This window comes from Tachyglossus aculeatus, chromosome 6, assembly GCF_015852505.1.
Source record: "Tachyglossus aculeatus isolate mTacAcu1 chromosome 6, mTacAcu1.pri, whole genome shotgun sequence".
Lineage (NCBI taxonomy): Eukaryota > Metazoa > Chordata > Mammalia > Monotremata > Tachyglossidae > Tachyglossus > Tachyglossus aculeatus.
Window position 1 is genome coordinate 3,591,422 of NC_052071.1, and position 22,275 is coordinate 3,613,696.

At 50.2% G+C, this 22,275-nt stretch overlaps 1 protein-coding gene across 1 annotated transcript in view; it reads left to right on the forward strand.

Annotated features, from left to right (window-relative positions):
• The window catches only part of AR (androgen receptor), a 77,050-nt gene that overhangs the window by 24,112 nt on the left and 30,663 nt on the right, over nt 1-22,275 (forward strand). The window lies entirely within an intron of this gene.

Consider the following 22,275-nt stretch of genomic DNA (forward strand, 5'->3'; position numbering starts at 1 on the left):
TGTTCCCCGGGCGCTAGGGCCGTGAAGGGCGGTCAAAGCAGCATGGCCTAGTGGTTAGAGCATGGGCTTGGGAGTCGGAAGGATTTGGGTTCTGATTCTGGCTCCACCACTTGTCTGCTGGATGACCTTGGACAAGTCACCTCACTTCTCCAAGCCTCAGTTCCCTCATCTGTAAAATGGGGATTAAGACTGTGAGCTCCGTGTAGGGCGGGGACTGTGTCCAATCCAATTAGCTGGGGTACATCCCAGGGCTTAGAACAGTGCCTGGCACATAGTAAGTACTTAACAAATACTATTATAATAATAATTATTATTATTATTGTCAGCCTCCTCTCCATGTTATAGCTGAGGAAACTGAGACCCAGGAAGAAGTGGCCTTATCTTTTAGAGAAGGAGCTGGGCCTAATGGAAGAGCCTGGGCCCGGGAGCCAAAAGACCTGAGTTCTAATGCTGGCTCTGCCACTTGCCCGCTGTGTGACCTTGGGCGAGCCGCTTCCCTCTAGACTGGAAGCTGGTTGTGGGCAGGGAACGCGCCTATCAACTCCGTTGTGTTGGACTCTCCCAAATGCTTAGTAGTGTTCTGCACTTAGTAAGTGGGTCCATAAATGCCAATTGATTGATTTGCTGGAACTCAACCTCCTCATCTGTAAAACGGGGATGCAATTCCTGTCCTCCTCTCCCTTAGACCGTGACCGTAATGTGAAACAGAGGCTGCGTCCAACCTGATTGTCTTGTAGGTACCCTGGCGCTCAGCACAATGTTTGGCGCAGAGAAAGAGGTTCACAAACATCCCAGGGATTATTATTAATGGGGGAGGAAATGGGGGCTCAGGGAGCAGAAGTGACTTATCCAAAGTGAGCAGGGGCAGAATGTGGGCTAGGACTCTGGTCCTCATTTTCCCAGCCCCATGCTGGGACCACTACTAGTCCTGGCCCAGACTTTCAGGCCCGGTGGGTGGGGAGCCCCTGAGAACAGCTCCGTGAATTATCCGTCGCGTAGGAGGGGCAACAGGGAGAGGCTGGAGGCGGGAGAGAGGGGAAGGGACGGAAAAGAGTGGAGTGGCCATTGGGGTGAAGAGCCAGAAATCCTCAGAAATCTCCGACTCCGGGAAGGGTGTTCCAGTCTCCCTTTGTCCCGACCAATTCCGCGGGGGCGGCCGGGAGGTGGACGATGCCGGGGTCCTGGGGGGGCTGTGGGAACTTTGCACTTTGCCAGGAGGCCAAGGGAGCAGGGAGGAGGAGGGAAGGGGCGCTGGAGTGTGGGAGGAGCACTAGATCAAAGAGGAGCACTAGAGCACAGAAGGCTACGGAGTGCTCTCTGGCAAGGGAGAAAGGAAGTAGGAGGCACGTCAGGCAAAATGCAGCGGAGAGCCTGGGGCGGCCGGACAGGACAAGGAGCGGGGCCGGGCAGAGGCGGGCACGCTCTGATGCGGGCATCCTGGCCCGACCACGGCGCCTCGCAGCATGGCCCTGCCCATCTCCCCGGTGGTGGCCATCTTGTAGGAGCATTGCTTCCAGGTCCTCATTGCCACAGTCCAGTCTGTGCCTCCATCTCTCCGTCTCTGTCCCCCTTTGTCTCTTTCTTTTAGTTTCTGTCTGGTTTTGACTCTTCAACTCTCCTCTGCTGTCTCTTCCTCTCCTTGTCTCTCTACCTCTCTTTTTTCCTTGTCTCTATACTCTCCTTGTCACTGTCTCTTTTTGCCTCTCTATCTCTGACTTTGATTCCACCTCCTCCTTTCTGTCATTCTTCGACTCTTTCTTTTCCTCGTCTCTCTGCTTCTCTCTTTATCTCTATCTGTTTATGTCTCTGTCTGACTCTTCACCTCTCCCTTTCTATCGTTTTTTGACTCGCTCTTTTCACTGTCTCTCTTTTTGCTTCTCTATCTCTGACTTTGATTCCACCTCCTCCTTTCTGTCATTCTTCGACTCTTTCTTTTCCTCTTCTCTCTGCTTCTCTCTTCATCTCTATCTGTTTATGTCTCTGTCTGACTCTTCACCTCCCTTTCTATCATTTTTTGACTCGCTCTTTTCCTCCTTGTCTCTCTACCTCTCTCTTCATCTCTATCTCTCTTTTTGCCTCTTTTCTCTCTGCCTTTGACTCTTCACCGCTTCCTTTCTACCTCCATGTCTCTCCTTGTCTCACTACATCTCTTTGCATCTGTCTCTCTGTTTCTGACTTTTCCTCTCCCTTTTTCTCTGCTTGTCTTTGTCTCTGTCTTTATTTGATTGCCTTTGTCTCTCTCTGTATCTTTGTCTCTCCCTTTCTCTTTGTCTCTGTCTCTATGTCTGTCCCTCATTGTCTCTCTGTTTCTCTCTTTGTCTGACTCCTAGTCTCTGCCTCATTCTCTTTCTCTTCATCCTCTCTCTCTTTGTTTTTCTCTGACTCTTTGTCTCTGAGTTTCATTCTTTTTTTGGTCTCTGCTTTTCTCTAAACATCTCTCTTTCTCTGTCTTTGTTTCTCCTTCAGACTCTTACTTTATGGATCTTCTCTGTCTCTATGTCTCACCTTGTCTCCCTTTCTGTCTCTTACCTTCTAGCTATTTCTTTGTCTGGGTCGGTCTGTCTCTTTTTTTCTCTGTCAGTCTCTCTGTGTGTCTCTCACCCTCTCAGCATCTGTCTCTCTTTGTCTCTGTCAGCCTGACCCTCTTCATCTCTGTTGTTCGGCCTCTGTGTGTGTGTGTTTTCTCCTCTCTCTGTCTGCCTTCTCTCTCTGTCATTCCTATTCTATTTCTTCATTTTTGTCGGTCTGACTCTCTGTATCTCTCCGTCTGCATGTCTTACTATGTCTGTCTATCTATCTCTGTTTGTCTGCCTCTCCCTCCCTCTCTCTTTCTCTCTCTCTCTCTTTCTGTCTCTTGCTGGCCTTGATGACTCGGGTGGCAGACGGCAGATCTTTGCCGGGTGCTATAAAACCCTCTTCTCCTGGATTTTTCCAAACAGTTCTAGGGTTTTGTTTTTCTTTGAGGATTTTCTGTCTCGTTTCGAGTCTCATTCTGCCACCTGTACCGCTGACCCAGCCTCTCGGCTTCCCAGCCTGGCAAGCTCCAGGAAATGTCTCCCCGACCCCCGGGTGGACTGGAGGGACTGGGGAAGGGGTTGGGGGGATGGCTGGAGGGGTGGGAGTTGAGGGGGCTGGGTAATTGGAGGCGTGGAGGTTGGGGGAGCTGGAAATGTATCCTGTCTTCCACTCCTCACCCATGCCACTCCCCAAGCTCTCATCCGGTCTGCCTCAGTCCCCCCAGTTCCATTTCCGGAGCATCCCGCCCTGCAGAAGCGGATTCTCACTTGCGCCTTCTTCTCGCCCTGGGGGTCCCAACTGGAACCCCGAGTTTCTGAGGGAGGCAATATGACCCTGTGGAAAGAGGCTGGGCCTGGGACTCAGGAGATCAAGTTTTGAATCCTAGCGCCGCCACTCACCTAGCAGAGTGAGTGACCTTGGGTGAGTCATTAGGCAAGAAGCCGCGTGGCTTAGTGGATTGAACACGGGCCTGGGAGTTAGAAAGACCTGGGTTCTCATCCCAGCTCTGCCATATGTCTGCTGTGTGTCCTTGGGAAAGTCACTTCGCTTCTCTGGGCCTCATATACCTCCTCTGGAAAATGGGGATTAAGACTGTGAGCCCCACATGGGACAACCTGATTATCTTGTATCTACCCCAGTGCTTAGAACAGTGCTTGGCACATAGCGCTTAGCAAATGCCAACATTATTATTATTTATGTGGGACAGGGACTGTGTACAACCTAGTTACTTTGCATCTACCCCAGCCTGGCACACAGTAAGAACTTAATAGTACCACAATTATTATTATTATTTAACCTCTCTGGGCCTCAGACTTCTCATCTGTAAAACAGGGGTTTAATCCAGGTTTTCCTTCCATCTTTGACTGGGAGCCCCATGTGGGAGAAGGGTTGTGTCTGACTTGATTACACTGTTTCACCCCCAGTGCTTGACACCCAGTGTGTACTTAATAGCCCTGTTAATTCTCATTAATCCCCTTCGGGTTCTGCTTGCTGTCTTTATCGGGCAGTGCAGACTGCAGCGGCCAACGGTGAAGTAGAAAGCATCAGGACCGGTGGCTTTTTCAATCAATCCATCAATCAGTGGTATTTATTGAGTGCTTACTGTGTGCAGAGCCCTGTGCTAAGTGCTTGGGAGAGGACAATAAAGATGACAGGTGCTCTGCCCTCCATGAATGGTACTGATGCTAGATCCAGGCCCATGCTTTGCCCCCGTCTGTGCCTCGGTTTCTTCCCACGATGGGGTGTCAGTCCCTCCATCTTGCCCTCTCCAACTCCAGAGAGGGGAACGATGCCAGGCCAGGCCAGGCCCACTCCAGGACTTGCCGCCGCCTCCCCGGAGGCCCTTATCTGCTGTCTTCTAGCAATCCCTGCATGTGCTGGCCTGGGTATCGTTTGGGCAGCTCTGTTCAGGCCGGCAGGGATCAACGGGCCTGGGCAGTCTCTGGCCTTGGCTCTCCCCGGCCCAGACCGGCACCGGGAGGATGTGGCCCCGGGGACGGGCGTCTCTGTATCAGTAATTCACTCGTTCAGGTCCCTGCCTACCTCCACCCTCACCCCCCCCACCCAGCTGCTGTGGGCATCGGGAGGAGAGACTGGTGGCAGAGGGGCCTGTGAGCAGGGAGGGTGGGGGTACAGGGTTCTCAGGAGGATGGGGCATGTGGTCTGGGGAGCTGGGGACATGGAGAGCTCAGGGTTTTGTGGGCATGAGGGTGTGGAGGGCCCAGGCACTTTCAGGCATCGCGGGTATGGAGGGCTCAGGGGGTCTGTGGGCATGGGAAGCAGCGTGGCTCAGTGGAAAGAACCCGGGCTTTGGAGTCAGAGGTCATGGGTTCAAATCCCGGCTCTACCACACATCTGCTGTGTGACTTTGGTCAAGTCACTTCACTTCTCTGGGCCTCAGTTACCTCATCTGGAAAATGGGGGTGAAGACTGTGAGCCCCCCGTGGGACAACCTGATCACCTTGTAACCTCCCCAGCGCTTAGAACAGTGCTTTGCACATAGTAAGCACTTAATAAATGCCATTATTATTATCATTATTATTATTATGGGAGGATGTGGTTAGCTAAGGGGGCCCCTTTAACCTCTCCCTCTCACCCCACTGGCTACTTGCCATGGCCCTCAGGAAGGCAAGGAAGGAGCTGAAGAGAAGCCTTCCTATGGGAGCCTGGGTTGGGCACGGCTGGCAGTCCGGGCCCAGGGGGTCTCCAAGCCTTCCCAAGCGAGTTGGATTTAGTTGACAAACACACTGGGCTGCGGGCAAGTAGGATTTTGGTGACAGACACCCGGCTTCGGGCGGGTTGGATTTAGAAGACAAGGACAACGGGGTGCGGGCAACAAGGATTTAGAAGGCAGAGACGTCGGGCTGAGGACCGTTTGAGGGTAGAAGCCGAAGGTATTGGGCCGTGGGCAAGTTGGATTTAGAAACAAGGCAAAGGCTACCGGGGTCCTGGAGCAACCAGCGGCCCCCCGGAAAATGAGAACCGGCCTGGAAAGGGTTGGGGGAGCCACTGGGAATTTCTGGGAGCGACCAGCAAGTCCAAGGAGCGAGGGGCGGAGGCGGTAGGGGGACTCTCGGGAGAAAAGCTTTCTGTAGGTCTGCCTCTCTCCATTCCACCAACACCCAGAAAGGAATTCTGGCGGCCATTTCGGCAAAGATACTATTACACATCTCCAACACGAAGCTCATAAATCTGTGATCCGGTGTCGTCCCGAAGGCATGGCGGGAGATTTACGATCTGCAGGTTTCACTGGGACTTTGAAACAAAGGGCAGTTAGTCCTTTTTTTCTAAGTTCAGAACACTGAGCAGGTTTGGCGCTGGGCTGGCACCAACCGACTTTAGAGGCGCCTTTCTGGGAAGAAGCTGGAAAACAAAATGGCAGCCTACGGGAAGGAGACCGAGCCTGGGAATAGGGCAACCTACCTGCCAGCTGCTAATTCCAGGTGACCTCGGGTAGGCCGCTTCCCTTCGGCCTGCCTCAGTTTCATCATCTGTTCAACGGGAGTTAAATCCCTGTCCTCCCTCTCTCCCATAGAGTGTGAGCCCCGTGTGGAAAAGGGACTGTATCTCTTCCAGCGCTCGGAACATATTTAATATGCATTAACAGAGCATTATCCTCTATTAAGCGTTAATAGAGAAGCAGCGTGGCTCAGTGGAAAAGAGCCCGGGCTTTGGAGTCAGAGGTCATGGGTTCAAATCCCGGCTCCGCCAATTGACAGCTGTGTGACTTTGGGCAAGTCACTTCACTTCTCTGTGTCTCAGTTACCTCATCTGTCAAATGGGGATGAAGACTGTGAGCCCCACATGGGCTCACATGGGGGCAACCTGATCACCTTGTATTCTCCCCAGCACTTAGAATGGTGCTTTGCACGTAGTAAGCGCTTAATAAAGGCCATCATTATTATTATTATTATTTAATGAATGCTACAATTTATTATTAGTCCCGGCTCTGCTATTAGCCTGCTGGGTGACCCCGAGCAAGTCAATGAACCTCTCTGGGCCTCAGCTCCCTCATCTATGAAATGGGCTAAGATCCCCACTCCCCCTCCTTTTTTAGGCTGTGAGCCCCGTGTCGGTTAGGAATTGTGTCTGATCTGATTATCTTTTATCTCCCCCAGTGTTTAGCCCAGTGCTTGGCTGCTTGTGGAAGTAGCTTGGCGTAGTGGATAAAGTAACTTCCTGAGGGTCAGAAGGTCATGAGTTCTAATTCCGGCTCTGCCACTTGTTTGCTGTGTGGCCTTGGGCCGGTCACTTCTCTGTACCTCAGTTCCCTCATCTGTAAAATGGGGATTGAGACTGAGTCCCGTGTGGGACAGGGACTTTGTCCAACCCGGTTTGCTTGTATCCACCCCAGTGCTTAGTACAGTGTCTGGCACATAGTAAGTGCTTAACAAATACCATCATCATCATCATCATTTTTATGGTAATTGCTTCCCAGCTACCAGAGAGGGAGGGGTTCAGAGGCTGATTTGGCTGAAGTATGGGGGGCTTGGGGCCCCAGCAGACGCTCTCCCATCCCGTCTGCTGGGCCCAGGCACCGACTCCTGTTCTGTCCGGCTGCAAGCTAGTGAGTGAGTGAGGGCATCCTCCCACTCCTGGGCCATGACACTCAGAAACCCAGTCCAAGCACCTCCTCCCCTCTGCTCCCCACTTTCTTTGTGGCAGGGGGAGGACCATGGCCCTCTCTGGTCCAGGAGGGGAGTGTTGGCCCCACCCTGAGGTTGAGGAAGGCCAGCAGGCGTCCAGTCTGTCCTTCCGCATCTTTTGACTAAATGGCCTGAGGGAGGGAGCTTGTGTGGGCAGGAGTCCGGCCTGACCCCAGGTCTAGCCATCCCCAGTCCATTCCCCCAACCTGGTCCATCCCTCTCCACCCAGTCCACCTGACCCCAGTCCATCCATCCCCCCCAACCCAGTCCATCTGACCCCTGTCTGTCCATCCCCCCGACCCAGCCCGTCAGTCCCCTCCACCCAGTCCATCTGACTCCGGTCCGTTCCCCGATCCCTCGCCCAATCCATCCATCTCTCCACACCCCTCTACACCTGATCCATCCTATCCGATCTGTCCTCCCTCCACCCAAATCCAGTCCATCTGACCCCTGTCCATCCATCCCCGCCACACCCTATCTGTCCTTCCCCAATCTGTCCATCCCTCAATGCAGTCTGTCTGACCTAGGTCCATCCTTCTCATACCTGATCCGTCCATCCCCGGTCCATCCGTCCCCCACAACTAGTCCGTCTTACCTTGGTCCATCCGTCTCCCCTACCCAGTCCATCTAACCCTAGTCCATCTGTTCCCCCCAACCCAGTCTGCCTGACCCCAATTCATCCGTCCCTCCCACCCAGTCCATCTGTCCAGTCCATCCACCCTCCTCACCCTGTCCATCTGGTCCCCGTCCGTCCGTTACCTGCCACCCCTCAGTCCATCCATCCCTGGCCTGTCCAGCCCCCAACACCTGATCCATCTCTCCCGGATCCAGACTGTCCAACCCCAGTCCATCTGTCCCACCATCCAATCCGTCCGACCCCTGCCATCCTTCCCCGAACCCACACCATCTGACCCTGGTCTGTCCGTCCCTCTGCCCCCCAATTCCGTCCATCCCTCCTTCCCAACCCAGTCTGCCTGGTCCCAGTCCATCAGTCCTCTCTTCCCAATCCATCTGATGCAGGTCTGTCCTCCTCCCCTCCAGCCCATCCCTGTTCCTGGTCTGTCTGTCCCCAATCCATTCGTCCATCCGGTCCGGACCCTCCATCCCTCCCAGCCGGTCTACCTACCCCCAGCCCCAGCTTGTCGCCATCCTCTGCAACAGGTAACAGAAAAGCCCCTGCAGACAAAGTCACACTAGCTGGGGACAATAATAATAATAATGATGGCATTTGTTAAGCGCTTACTAAGTGCAGAGCACTGTTCTAAGCGCTGGGATACAAGGCGATCAGGGTGTCCCACGTGGGGCTCACAGTCTTAATCCCCATTTTACAGATGAGGGAACTGAGGCACAGAGAATAATAATAATAATGTTGGTATTGGTTAAGCGCTTACTGTGTGCCAAGCACTGTTTTAAGTGCTGGGATACAGTAATAATAATAATAATAATGATGGCATTTATTAAGCACTTACTAAGTGTAAAGCACTGTTCTAAGCTCTGGGATACAAGGTGATCAGGTTGTCCCACGTGGGGCTCACAGTCTTAATCCCCATTTTACAGATGGGGTAACTGAGGCACAGAGAATAATAATAATAATGTTGGTATTGGTTAAGTGCTTACTGTGTGCCAAGCACTGTTTTAAGTGCTGGGATAGATACAAGGTTATTAGGTTGTCCCACGTGGGGCTCACAGTCTTAATCCCCACTTTACAGATGAGGTAACTGAGGCACAGAGAATAATAATAATAATGTTGGTATTTGTTTAGCGCTTACTATGTGCCAAGCACTGTTCTAAGCACTGGAATAGATACAAGGTTATTAGGTTGTCCCACTTGGGGCTCACAGTCCCATTTTACAGATGAGGCAACTGAGGCCCAGAGAAAGTAAGTGACCTGCCCAAAGTCACACGGCTGACAATTGGCGGAGCTGGGATTTGAACCCATGACCTCTGACTCCCAAGCCTATGCTCTTTCCGCTGAGCCATGCTGCTTCTACAACACATGCACACTTCTACCACACACACCATCGCCACTAACACCACATACACCACAGCATCACACACCGCCCCAATGCAGGTATCCACAGCATCTCACATCCCACACACTCACACAGTATCTCACTCCAGACACACACACACACGCACACAAACGCACACACAAAGCAACATGCACCAGCAGCGTGGCTCAGTGGAAAGATCCCGGGCTTTGGAGTCAGAGGTTATGGGTTCAAATCCTGGCTCCACCAATTGTCAGCTGTGTGACTTTGGGCGGGTCACAACTTCTCGGTGCCTCAGTTCCCTCATCTGTAAAATGGGGATTAAGACTGTGAGCCCCACGGGGGACAAACTGATCACCCTGTAACCTCCCCAGCGCTTAGAACAGTGCTTTGCACATAGTAAGCGCTTAATAAACGCTATCATTATTATTATTATTATTAACTGAACTAAGAAGTGACACATTCCCCATCCACAAAGAGCTTCCACTCTGATTTAGGAAGTCTGGCAGTGACAAACTGAGAATGTCTACATGTATGGGTGTGGTTATGATGTGTGTGTGTGTGTGTAAGTGGGAATACAGAGGGGTGATGATGAGTTTGTGTTTGTGTGTGCATGAGATAAGAATATGTGTGAGTGTATGTGGTGACTGTATGATGGGTGTGTGTTATGATAATGATAATATTGTACTCTTCCAAGTGCTAAGTACAGTGCTCTGCACACAGTAAATGCTCAATAAAATGATTGATTGATGATGGCCCAGGCTTGCCAAAAAATCATTATCTTCTGCTGGCAGTCTGCTGTGTGGAGAGCACTGGAATGAATGCTTGGGAGAGGACAGTAGAGTTAGTAGACCATTGGTATTAAATAATAATAATAATAATAATAATAATGGCATTTATTAAGCACTTACTATGTGCAAAGCACTGTTCTAAGTGCTAGGGGAGATCAGGTTGTCCCTCGGGGGGTTCACAGTCTTAATCCCGATTTGACAGATGAGGGAACTGAGGCACAGAGAAGTGAAGTGACTTGCCCAAAGTCACACAGCTGACAATTGGCAGAGCTGGGATTCGAACCTATGACCCCTGACTCCAAAGCCTGTGCTCTTTCCACTGAGCCACGCTGCTTCTCTACTGAGCACTTACCATGTGCAGAGCACTGCATTAAGCGCTTGGGAGTGTGTGACAGCAACAAGACAAAGGTTTCCTGCCCCTGAGGTATTGGCCACCTCAGGGGGAAGACGGATGAGTCTTTTATTCATTCAGTCATATTTATTGAGTGCATACTGTGTGCAGAGCACTGTACTAAGCGCTGGGGAAAGAACAGTACAACAAAAAATGGTGACATTCCCTGCCCACAACAACCTCACAGTCTACAGAGATTGAAAGCTGGAACAGGAACAAGGATAGACAGACAAGGCCCGGAAGGGAGAGGGAGGAGGAATTCCGGATCTTGGCAAATTAGGAGCATCACACCTCAGAAATCAGAAGAAGAAACTTCAGGAACCCAACAGGGGAGTTGTGAGGCCTCTTGATTTTGTCTGCCTCACCGCCAATCCCTTGCCCATGTCCCATCTCTGGCCTTGGGCTTCCTTCCCGCTAATAATAATAATAATAATAATAATAATAATAATAATAATAATAGTAATGGCATGTGTTAAGCGCTTACTATGTGCAAAGCACTGTTCTAAGCGCTGGGGGGATCCAAGGTGATCAGGTTGTCCCACACGGGGCTCACAGTCTTAATCCCCATTTTACAGATGAGGGAACTGAGGCTCAGAGAAGTTAAGTGACTTGCCTAAGGTCACACAGCAGACATGTGGTGTTGCCGGGATTTGAACCCATGACTGCTGACTCCAAAGCCTGGGCTCTTTCCACTGAGCCACGCTGCTTCTCTGGTATTTGTTAAGCGCTTAGTATGTGCCAGGCACTGTTCTAAGCACTGGGGTAGATCCAAGGTCATCAGGTGGACGTAATCCATGTCCCACATGGGGCTCACAGTCTTAATCCCCATTTACAGATGAGGTAACTGTAGCACAAAGAAGGAAAATGACTTGTCCAAGGTCACTCAGCAGACAAGTCTGGGAGCAAGGGTTAGAATCCAGGCCCTTTTGACTTCCAACCCAGGCTTTGTCCATCCCCCTTGTATTCGACAGATCATCAGTCTACCTACCTTTAAAGCCTTATTAGATCACTATTAAATTATTAAATTAATAATTTGGATATTAAATCTCCAAGAAGCCTTCCCCAATTGAGCCTTCATTTTCCCTGCTCCTTTCTCCGGGACCACGCGCTTAGATATTCATTCAATCGTATTTATTGAGCGCTTACTGTGTGCAGAGCCCTGTACTAAGTGCTTGGGAAGGACAAGTTGGTGCTCTGCACACAGTAATTTCATCATAATTGTGCTGTTTCTTCAGGACTTGCTCTGTGCCTGGACTGAGCCCTGGGGTCGAGACAAGGTCATCTGGTCCCAAATGAGGCTGACAGTCTAAGTAGGAGGGAGAACAAGGGTTGACTCCCCCATTCTACAGATGAGGGAACTGAGGCCCAAAGAAGTGAAGTGACTTGCTCAAAGTCACCCGGCAATCAGGTGGCGGAGCTGGGACTAGAACCCAGCTCCTTCGACTCCCAGGCCTGGACTCTTTCGACAGAGAAGTAGCATAGCTCAGTGGAAAGAGCATGGGCTTTGGAGTCAGGGGTCGTGAGTTCTAATCCCGGCTCTGCCGCTTCTCGGCTGTGTGACTTTGGGAAAGTCCCTTCACTTCTCTGGCCCTCAGTTCCCTCATCTGTAAAATGGGGATTAAGATTGTGAGCCCCCCGTGGGACAACCTTGATTTCCTTGGCACATAGTAAGCGCTTAACAAATACCAACATTATTATTATTATTATTATTATTATTATTATTATTATTATTGTTATTGTTATTATTAAATCCCGGCCCCACCAATTGTCAGCTGCGTGACTTTGGGCAAGTCACTTACCATCTCTGGGCCTCAGTTCCCTCATCTGTAAAATGGGGATTAAGATTGTGAGCCCCAAGTGGGACAACCTTGATTTCCTTGGCACATAGTAAGCGCTTAACAAATACCAACATTATTATTATTATTATCATTATTATTATTATTATTATTATTATTATTATCATTATTATTAAATCCCGGCTCCGCCAATTGTCAGCTGTGTGACTTTGGGCTAGTCACTTAACTTCTCTGGGCCCCAATTACCTCATCTGTAAAATGGGGTTTAAGACTGTAACCTTCCCAGTACTTAGAACAGTGCTTTGCACATAGTAAGCGCTTAATAAATGCCATAATAATAATAATAATTATTATTATTATAGGGTCATGCTGCCCTCTAGCTTCCCTTCAAGCACTGACATTCACCACACCCTCAGCCCTGTAGCATTTCTTTGTGTAGTCTTACTTTCTGCATTTTCCCCTATCTGGCCTTTATTTTAATTCCTGCCTCCCCCTGAGGCTCGAATCCAATCTACCACCTCTGTTGTGTCGTGCTTTTCCAAGCACTTAGTACAGTGCTCTGCACCCAGCAAGTGCTCAACAAATATCATCGATCGATAGCTTGGAGACACGGAAGGAATTCCAAGCTGAAAAAAGATCTGAGGGTCATAGTGTACCCCAACTGAATTCCCGGCTGTACTCTAGGACTGTTTTAAAAACAGTTTTCTGAGCAGGATACCCAGAAATTTTCCCGATAATAATAATGATGGTATTTGTGTAGCGCTTACTATGTACCAAGCACTGGGGTAGATGCAAGCTAATTAAGTCAGATTCAGTCTCTGTCTCACTGCGGCTCACAGGCTGAACAGGAGGGAGAACAAGGAAGGAGCGTGGCTCACTGGAAAGAGCCCGGGCTTTGGAGTCAGAGGTTGTGGGTTCAAATCCCAGCTCCTCCAATTGTCAGCTGTGTGACTTTGGGCAAGTCACTTCACTTCTCTGTGCCTCAGTGACCTCATCTGTAAAATGGGGATTAAAACTGTGAGCCCCCCGTGGGACAACCGGATCACCTTGTAACCTCTCCAGCGCTTAGAACAGTGCTTTGCACATAGTAAGCACTTAATAAATGCCATTATTAAGGAGTGAATCCACATTTTCCAGCTGAGGAGCGGAGTGTTTAACCGACGTGCCCGAGGTCACACAGCAGACGAAGAAGTGGAGCTGGAACTTGAACCCAGGTGTCCTGACTCCCCATTTCCCTGCTTTTTCCACTTGGCCACCCAACTCCACCCCATAGGGCCCTGGGTCTTACTGGACCTCAGTGTGTGATTCTGTGTCTCCATGGGACACTGAGAAATCGGAGCAATGTTAGAGGGACAAAGTAAACGAGAATACGTCCCAACCAAGAAGGATTGTTGTCTTGTCTTGGGTCGTCGAGTTGTATTCGACCTGTAGCCGCGGACACATCTCTCCCAGAACGCCCCACCTCCGTCTGCAATCGTTTTGGTGGTGTATCCGTAGAGTTTTCTTGGTAAAAATACAGAAGGGGTTTACCACTGCCGCGTAAACTCGAGTCTTCGCCCTTGATTCTCTCCCGTGCCGCTGCCGCCCGGCACGGGTGAGTTTTGACTTGTAGCAGATTGCCTTCGACTCCCTAGCCTCTGCCCCCCTCCTCCCCTTCCCCACCCTCCCGCCTTACCTCCTTCCCCTCCCCACAGCACCTGTATATATGTAAATATGTTTGTACGGATTTATTACTCTATTTTATTTATTTATTTTATCTGTACATATTAGACTATTTAAAATATTAGACTATTGAAAATATCAGAGTATTTATTTATTAGACTATTTATCTATCACTGATGACTAAATAGCTGCAAAAAGGACCAAGGTGGCTAAGAAAGAAGAATGACACAGAAACCGTTAATAAAGCTTTGCACCGATATAGCAGTTTTGTTTCCCAAAGGTCTTTCAAGTGTGATTAAACAGCACTGTGGGTAGGGAAAGGCAAGTATTAGTAGACCCAATTTACAGATGAGGAAACTCTCTCGGACTTGTCCAGGATCCCAAACTATTAAACTATTTAAAATATTAGACTATTGAAAATATCAGAGTATTTATTTATTAGACTATTTATCTATCACTGATGACTAAATAGCTTCCGGAAGGACTAAGGTGGCTAAGCAAGAAGAATGACACAGAAACTGTCAATAAAGCTTTGCACCAATATAGCAGTTTTATTTCCCAAAGGTCTTTCAAGTGTGATTAAACAGCACTCTGGGTAGGGAAAGGCAAGTATTAGTAGACCCAATTTACAGATGAGGAAACTCTCTCGGACTTGTCCAAGATCCCAAACTATTAGACTATTTAAAATATTAGACTGTTTATTTATTAGACTAGCTATCACTGATGACTAAATAGCTGCCAAAAGGACTAAGGTGGCTAAGAAAGAAGAATGACACAGAAACTGTCAATAAAGCTTTGCACCAATATAGCAGTTTTATTTCCCAAAGGTCTTTCAAGTGTGATTAAACAGCACTCTGGGTAGGGAAAGGCAAGTATTAGTAGACCCAATTTACAGATGAGGAAACTCTCTCAGACTTGTCCAAGATCCCAAACTATTAGACTATTTAAAATATTAGACTATTTATTTATTAGATGAGCTATCACTGATGACTAAATAGCTGCCGAAAGGACTAAGGTGGCTAAGAAAGAAGAGTGACACAGAAACTGTCAATAAAGCTTTGCACCAATACAGCAGTTTTATTTCCCAAAGGTCTTTCAAGTGTGATTAAACAGCACTCTGGGTAGGGAAAGGCAAGTATTAGTATACCCAATTTACAGATGAGGGAACTCTCTCAGACTTGCCCAAGATCCCAAACTATTAGACTATTCAAAATATTAGACTATTGAAAATATCAGACTATTTATTAGACTATGTATCTATCACTGATGACTAAATAGCTGCCGAAAGGACTAAGGTGGCTAAGAAAGAAGAATGACACAGAAACTGTGAATAAAGCTTTGCACCGATATAGCAGTTTTGTTTCCCAGAGGTCTTTCAAGTGTGATTAAACAGCACTCTGGGTAGGGAAAGGCAAGTATTAGTAGACCCAATTTACAGATGAGGCAACTCTCTGGGACTTGTCCAAGAACCCTCGGCGGCCCACAGCGGCCCTGGCAGTGCCTGGGAAGCCTCATTGGGCACTCCTGAGGCCCCTGACATGAAACCCTCCATGTCGTATGAGCGGGTTCTTCCACTGCAAAGGAGCCCTCATCCTGCCCCCTCCCCATTATTGCCCTCAGAGGGCCCATCCCCTGCCCACCTGAGGAGGCAGAGCGTCAGTCAGCCCATTGCGGGGGGCACCCAGGAGGAGGGAGGGCCTGGCTCATAGGCCAAGCAACCCCCTCCCCAAACCAACTGGGGACTCATATTTAGTGGGCACCCCCTCCTCTTCCCCACCCCCAGCCATGAGAGGCAGGGTGGCCTAGTGGATAGATCACAGGCTGGGGTGGGGGGTCAGAAAGACCCGTCTCCCCCTTCTAGACTGCGAGCCCACTGTTGGGGAGGGACCGTCTCTATATGTTGCCAACTTGGACTTCCCAAGCTCTTAGTCCAGTGCTCTGCGCACGGTAAGCACTCAATAAATACGATTGAATGAATGAATGAATGAATGAATAATCCTGATTCTGCCACTTGTCTTCTGAGTGACCTTGGGCAAGTCACTTCTCTAGGCCTTAGTTATCTCATCTGGAAAATGGGGATTGACAGTGTGGGACAGGGACTGTGTCCAACCCGATTAACTTGTATCTACCCCAGCGCTCAGAACAGTGCTTGACACACAGTAAGGACTTAAGAAATACTAGTAAATCATAATGATGGCATTTGTTAAGTGCTTACTACGTGCTGGGGGGGATACAAGGTGATCAGGTTGTCCCATGTGGGGCTCACAGTCTTAATCCCCAGTTTACAGATGAGGTAACTGAGGCACAGAGACGTTAAGTGACTTCATCATCATCATCATCATCAATCGTATTTATTGAGTGCTTACTGTGTGCAGAGCACTGTACTAAGCGCTTGGGAAGTACAATTTGGCAACATATAGAGACAGTCCCTACCCGACAGTGGGCTCACAGTCTATAAGGGGGAGACAGAGAACAAAACCAAACATACTAACAAAATAAAACAAATAGAATAGATATGTACAGGTAAGATAAATAAATAAATAGAGTAATAAATATGTACAAGCATATATACATATATACAGGTGCTGTGGGGAAGGGCAGGAGGTAAGATGGGGGGGGATGGAGAGGGGGACAAGGGGGAGAGGAAGGAAGGGGCTCTGTTTGGGAAGGTCTCCTGGAGGAGGTGAGCTCTCAGTAGGGCCTTGAAGGGAGGAAGAGAGCTAGCTTGGCGGATGGGCAGAGGGAGGGCATTGACTTGCCCAAAGTCACACAGCTGACAATTGGCGGAGCTGGGATTTGAACCCATGACCTCTGACTCCCAAGCCTGTGCTCTTTCCACTGAGCCATGCTGCTTCTCTTCTCTATTAATAATAATAATAATAATAATAAGAAGAAGAAGAAGAAGAAGAAGAAGAAGAAGAAGAAGAAGAATGGTATTTGTTAAGTACTTACTATGTGTCAACAACTATTCTTAGCCCTGGGGTAGATACAAGATACTCAGATTGGACACAGTCCCTGTCCCACAAAGGGCTCACAGTCTTAACTCCCACTTGACAGATGAGGTGACTGAGACCCAGAGAAGTGAAGGGATTGGCCCAAGGTCACACAGCAGGCAAGTGGCGGGGTCGGGATTAGAACCCAGGTCCTTCTGATTCCCGGGACCATGCTCTATCCACTAGGCCCACCCTGCATCATGGTGTCCAGGATCACTTGGGAAGAGTCTGGAATGGAGAGGGGAGAATCAGGGGTGTTGGATGGTCCATGCTCGGTCACTGGGAGAGAGTCAGGGATGGAGATTTTGACCCCTGTCTACATGTTTTGTTTTGTTGTCTGTCTCCCCCTTCTAGACTGTGAGCCCGTTGGTGGGTAGGTACCGTCTCTCTATGTCGCCAGCTTGTACTTCCGAAGCGCTTAGTACAGTGCTCTGCACACAGTAAGCGCTCAGTAAATACAATTGAATTGTAGAAGCAGCATGGCTTAGTGGAAAGAGCCGGGGCTTGGGAGTCAGAGGTCATGGATTCTTATCCGGGCTCTGCCACTTGCCAGCTGTGTGACCTTGGGCAAGTCACTTCACTTCTCTGGGCCTCAGTTCCTTCATCTGGAAAATGGGGATGAAGACTGTGAGCCCCACGGGGGACAACCTGTTGACCTTGTCAACCCCAGCGCTTAGCACAGTGCTTGGCACATAGTAAGCGCTTAACAAATGCCATCATTATTATTATTGAGTTGTCAAGGTGGGATAGGAGATACCAACATTATTATTACTCCCCCTTCTAGACTGTGAGCCTATTGTTGGGTAGAAGCCGTCTCCTTAGGTTGAAAACTTGTATTTCCCAAGCGCTTAGTACAGTGCTCTGCACACAGTAATCACTCAATAAATATGATGGAATGAATGAATGATTATCATTATGATTGAATGAATGAGAGGGCCATCAGGAGTCTGGGGAGATCCATCCCCACCCATGAAGGTGGGTATCCAAGAGGACCGTCTCTATATGTTCATTCATTCATTCATTCAATCGTATTTATTGAGCACTTACTGTGTGCAGATCACTGTACTAAGCGCTTGGGAAGTCCAAGTTGGCAACATATAGAGACGGTCCCTACCCAACAGTGGGCTCACAGTCTAGAAGGTGAGCTCACAGTCTTTATGTTGCCAGCTTGTACTTCCCAAATGCTTAGTCCAGTGCTCTGCACACAGTAAGCGCTCAATAAATACGATTGAATGAGTGAATGAATGACAGTCAGCACTCATACTTCCTTGGTGTTTGTGATGCTGTGTAACAAAGTCCTGGGCTAACCGGGAGAGCTGACTTGGTGGGGGTCTGACTGAGAGGACTGGCTTTACTGGGGGAACTGACTCAGGGATTAATTGGGGGCCTGACCAGAAGGGAAGAGAAGCAGTGTGGCTCCATGGAAAGAGCACAGGCTTTGGAGTCAGAGGTCATGGGTTCAAATCCCGGCTCCATCACTTGTCAGCTGTGTGACTTTGGGCAAGTCACTTAACTTCTCTGGGCCTCAGTTACCTCATCTGTAAAATGGGGATTAAGACTGTGAGCCCCCCGTGGGACAACCTGATCACCTTGTAATGTCCCCAGCACTTAGAACAGTGCTCTGCACATAGTAAGTGCTTAATAAATGCCATCATTATTATTATTATTATTATTAAGGGTCTGTCCTTGGGGGTGTCCCTCCAGGATCAGTGCCTAATGAGCTGCTGAAGGAGGCTGTCTTTGCCTCGTTCTGGTGTTCCTGGGGTGGGGCTGAGGCCGGCTAGGGTGGGCCAGGGTATCGGGCCCGGGCAGGGGGGGTTTCAGCGCAGTGATGGGCACGGGACTGGGCAGGCCCAGAGAGGGTGTCTTTTCCGCAGCAGGATGGCCCAGGAGGCCAGACCCGAGGGCAGAGGTCAGGGCGCTCTCCGGAGGAGGTCTCCAGGCCCGGGGGTCTAGAGCCGGGGGGCCTTGTCTCCGGCCCAGGCGGAGGAGCGGGTGTTTTTCTCCAGCCAGGCCTGGGCCGCATCGACCTTGGCCCCGGGAGCGAGGCCTTGCCGGGCTCGGCTCCAGCTGTTCCAAGTTTGTGTGTGCCTCCGGACCCTTCCCCCCGCCGTTGTCCACACTGTCCATCCCTGGGGATGGGACGGTGGGTCAGCCCCACCCCAGTGACCCTCCTTAGTCCTGACCTGGCGGGTGACGGGGTGGGATCGGCCCCGGGTGGGCGACTGCGAGGCGCCCGCCAACCCAGCGGTCGGCTGCGGCTGAGCCCCCTGGAGAGGTGGGCCATCTGCAGGGCACAGACCCCAGGTTCCCTACGGTCTCTGGCACCGTTCACATCTCTGTAGGGCTCTGCCCCTGCTAGGCACCCTCCACACCGCACCTCTCAGATCAAAAGTGTCCAGCACAGAGCCCCTCATGGTCCCAGAAAGGCTGTTCCCCTGCTTGGTGCCCTCCAAACACAAAAACTGGCCAGGATAGAGTCCCACTCACAACCCACAAACTTCGCTCCTCTGGCGCTAACCTCCTCACCGTCCCTCTATCTCATCGCCGATCTCTCGCCCACATAATAATAATAATAATGGTATTTGTTAAGCGCTTACTATGTGCAAAGCACTGTTCTAAGTGCTGGGGGGCTACAAGGTGATCAGGTTGTCCCACGTGGGGCTCACAGTCTTAATCCCCATTCTACAGATGAGGGAACTGAGGCCCAGAGAAGTGAAGTGACTTGCCCAAAGTCACACAGCTGACAAGTGGCAGAGCCGGGATTTGAACCCATGACCTCTGACTCCAAAGCCCAGGCTCTTTCCACCGAGCCACGCTGCTTCTCTGGCCTGGAACGCCCTCCCTCCTCATATCCAGTGGCTCTTCCCCTCTTCAAAACCTTATCGCAGGCCCATCTCCTCCAAGAAGCCTTCCCTGACTAAGCCCTGCTTTCCTCTTTTCCCACTCCCCTCTGCGTCGCCATGACTTGCTTCCTTTATTCGTCCCCTCTCCCGGCCCCACATCACTTATGTTCATATCTTCTGCGATTTATGTATTTCTATTAATGTCCGTCTTGCCCTCTAGACCGTAAGCTCATTGTGGGCGGGGAATGTGTCTGTTAGATTGTTGTATTGTGCTCTCCCAAGTGCTTAGTACAGTGCTGTGTACATAATAATTGCTCCATAAATACAATCAACTGACTAGTGACAGTCCCTATAATCAATCAATCGTATTTATTTAGAGCTTACTGTGTGCAGAGCACTGTACTAAGCGCTTGGGAAGTACAAGTAGAGACGGTCCCTACCCAACAGTGGGCTCGCAGTCTTGAAGCATGCGTGTACCCGCTAGGCATCCTCCACACTGCTCCCTGCACAAAGAAATTATCCAATAAGCACCCACTCAGAGCGTGCGCGGTGAGCCATTTGTGACCGCAACATTGTTCCCTGCACAAATAATCAATCAATCGTATTTATTGAGCGCTTACTGTGTGCCGAGCACTGTACTAAGCGCTTGGGAAGTACAAGTTGGCAACATATAGAGACGGTCCCTATCCAACAACGGGCTCACAGTCTAGAAGGGGGAGACAGACAACAAAACAAAACATGTAGACAGGTGTCAAAACCGTCAGAATAAATAGAATTATTTGCCAACTTGTACTTCCCAAGCGCTTAGTCCAGTGCTCTGCACACAGTTAGCGCTCAATAAATACAATTGAATGAATGAATGGGGAGGATGCGTGGTGATCAGGTTGTCCCCCATGGGGCTCAGTCTTAATCCCCATTTTGCAGATGAGGTAACTGAGGCACAGAGTTAAGTGACTTGCCCAAAGTCACACAACTGACAAGTGGCAAAGCCAGGATTTGAACCCATGACCTCTGACTCCCAAGCTCATGCGCTTTCCACTAAGCCACGCTGCTTCTCTAGTCTTCATCCCCATTTTCCAGATGAGGGAACTGAGGCCCAGAGAAGTGAAGTGACTTGCCCAGCATCACACGGCAGACAGGTGGCGGAGCCGGTATTAGAATCCAAGTCCTTCGGACTCCCAGGCCTGGATTCTAGGGCGTTCTGGGGCTGGGGAGGAGGAGACGAATAAAGGGAGCAAGGGGTCCCCGGGGGGGCATCTCCATCTTCCTGCTGCGTCATTCATTCATTCATTCAATCGTATTTATTGAGCACTTACTGTGTGCGGAGCACTGTACTAAGCGCTTGGGAAGTACACGTTGGCATCATATAGAGACGGTCCCTACCCAACAGTGGGCTCACAGTCTAGAAGGGGGAGAGGGAGTCTTTGGGGAGGGGGGCAAGACAGTGTGGTTGTATGGGGGAAGCCAAACCTCCCTTGAAGCCAAACCTCCGCCCAGCCAGCCATCCTCTTTTATGGGCCCACAGCTCCCAGGTGCCAGACCTTAGCCGGGTGGCCAGCTGGGCACCAATCCAGCTTATGACGGAGGCATGTGGCGGGGCCCGAGGAGGACGAAGCCGCCCTCGAGCCACGGGCTCCCCCCATCCGCCCTTTCCTCTCCATCCAAACCGCTACCGTGCTCGTTCAAGCTCTCATCCTATCCCGTCTGGACTACTGTATCAGCCTCCTCTCTGATCTCCCATCCTCCTCTCTCTCCCCACTTCACTCTATACTTCACTCTGCTGCCCAGATTATCTTTGTACAGAAACGCTCAGGGCGTGGCACTCCCCTCCTCAAAAATCTCCAATGGTTGCCTGTCAACCTACGAATCAAGCAAAAACTCCTCACCCTGGGCTTCCAGGCTGTCCATCCCCTCGCCCCCTCCTACCTCACCTCCCTTCTCTCCTTCTCCGGCCCAGCCCGCACCCTCCACTCCTCTGCCGCCGCTCACCTCCTCACCGTGCCTCGCTCTCGCCTGTGCCGCCGTTGACCCCCGGCCCACGTCATCCCCCGGGCCTGGAATACCCTCCCTCTGCCCATCCGCCAAGTTAGCTGTCTTCCTCCCTTCAAGGTCCTACTAGGAGCTCACCTCCTCCAGGAGGCCTTCCCAGACTGAGCCCCCTCCTTCCTCTCCCCCTCCTCCCCCTTTCCATCCCCCCCGTCTTACCTCCTTCCCTTCCCCACAGCACCTGTATATATTTATATATATATACATATATATTTGTACATATTATATATATTTGTACATATTTATTACTCTGTTTTACTTGTACATATCTATTCTATTTATTTTATTTTGTTAATATGTTTGGTTTTGTTCTCTGTCTCCCCCCTTCTAGACTGTGAGCCCACTGTTGGGTAGGGACTGTCTCTATATGTTGCCAATTTGTACTTCCCAAGCGCTTAGTACAGTGCTCTGCACATAGTAAGCGCTCAATAAATACGATTGATGATGATGATTGCAAACGGTAAGCACTCAATAAATTGATTGAATGAGTGAATGAATGAATGAATGAACCCCTCGCGGGCCCAACCACTCTTTATCAGGTGCCAAGCATTCGGAAACAGTTCGCCGTAACCCACTGCCGCCGAAAACCTCTGCCC